This window comes from Arachis ipaensis, chromosome B3, assembly GCF_059453495.1.
Source record: "Arachis ipaensis isolate K30076 ecotype BB chromosome B3, ASM5945349v1, whole genome shotgun sequence".
NCBI classification, from domain to species: Eukaryota; Viridiplantae; Streptophyta; class Magnoliopsida; order Fabales; family Fabaceae; genus Arachis; species Arachis ipaensis.
Window position 1 is genome coordinate 139591902 of NC_142438.1, and position 2155 is coordinate 139594056.

The following is a 2155-nucleotide window of genomic DNA, read 5'->3' on the forward strand; positions in this document are numbered from 1 at the left end:
TCTTGGAAGGTGAAACAACCACACACCTTACTTAACACACATTATTAATTTAAAAAATATATATTTTAATATAATATAAGTTTTCACACAATTTCCTAATTATCTGACATCAAATCAAATTATCTTCTTTTTTTGGGGCGATTCCTTAAAAATTGATCAGTATAGTTTGTTGCACTGATTTGCAAATTTACAATGGTCAACTGTTTTTTTTTTTTTCAAAGATAATACCTTTATTGCAATCAAATGATTCAATTACAATACCCACATAAACAGGGATAAGCATATATAATAATAAAAATTTGGGAAACTTTCAAAAACAGTAATACCAAGCTAAAGGTAGGGATTAAAACAAAAAGAACAAGCTATTCACTCCTCTTTAGTTTCAGTTGCTATGCCTTTCAAGTCGCCCAAATTCTTCTGCAAATGTCAGAGTTTGGGACAGAATTTTTCCAACCTCAACTCTGCAATTTTAAAAAATGTGAGCATTCCTGGACAACCAGATCTGCCATAGAAGGTAACTTACTTGATTGATTTTTTCTTTTGAGTCTCTTCTTCTCATCGCTTCCATCAACTGACACCACCACTCCCAATGTTCCATAGTCGGATCTCTGGGAATCACACTTGTTACTGGTGATTGATTCCAGACTTGCACAACTCCCGGACAGAAAATCAGAGCATGGAGGTGTGTTTCTGGTAGTGAAGAACATCGCTGGCATAAATTGGGGATCTGAGGTATCCTCTTGTGAAGATTTGTCTTCACTGCTAGTCCTTCGTGAGCAAGTTTCCATAGAAATGCCTTGATTTTTGGTTGGCATCGAACCTCCCAGATGCTCCTCCATAGTTGTCTACTTTGAAATCTGACATGAAGATCTTCCATAGGCTTATGAAAAAACTTGTAAGCTACTTCATATCCCGTTCTAACATTGTACTAACCTGAATCATGTTTTATCCACCTGACTGAATCTTCACCTTCTTCAATGTCCATTTGGCAGATTTGTTGTGCTATGTTGGGACTGAACTTACTATGAATGAGCTGTGTATTCCAACCCCCTATCTCATTGAATAGTTGTCTTATCCAAATCAGATTTTTATCACTGCAGTCTTCTTCCTATACTCGAAATGGAGGTAAGTTACCAAAACATGGATCTTCTTTGAATTTTACTATACCCTGTGTCGTGACTTTCCATTTAGTACCCTGTTCCAGTACTTTTCTGCCTTCCAATAAGCTCTGCCAAGCCCAAGATGGTCTCAGGCCTGGTTTTGCTCCTAAAAAAGATGTAAGTCTAAAATATTTGCTTTTGAAGACTTTATAAAACAGAGAATTTTGTTTAGTCATTAGTCTCTATCCTTGTTTTGCCAGCATCGCCAGATTAAACGCTTTGATATCTTTAAACCCCATACCACCTTCCTCTTTAATTCTGCTCATTGTATCCCAGCTGATCCATTGGAGTTTTTTTTCATTCTGTTTTTGACCCTACCAGAATTGCATCATCATTTTGTGAATATCATCTAATAGTAATTCAGACAGTTTGAAATAACTTAGAGTATAGATAGGTATAGCACACCCCACAGCTTTGATTAAGATTTCTCTTCCACTTACTGACAATAGTTGACGCTTCCAACCTTGTAGCTTCTTTGACACTTTATCCTTTACATAAGCAAATGTCTGACTTTTAGATATGTTAACAATAGATGGGAGACCCAAATATTTGTCTTGTGCACCAATATTAGGGACTCTAAGAAAAGTAGCGATTTCTTCCTTAATAGCATGAGGTGTATTCTTACTGAAAAATACTACAGACTTACTGAAATTGATAATCTGACCGCTTAGGAAGCCATACTGTTGAATAACATTAATCAAATTAGCGCAATTATGTGGAGTTGCTTTACAGAATAGTAAAGAGTCATCAGCGAATAAAAGGTGGTTAATGGATGGACATCTACTGTTCAACCGAAACCCCTTAGATAGGTTATCCTGTTCTCCTTTGTGGAGCAGAAATGATAGACCTTCTGCGCATAATAGAAAAAGGTAGAGTGAGAGGGGATCTCCTTGCCGGAGCCCTCTACTTGGTTTAAAGAAACCAATAAGAGAATTTTCCACAATAACAGAATAAGAAATAGTAGTGACACATTTCTTTACCCATTCTATCCACCT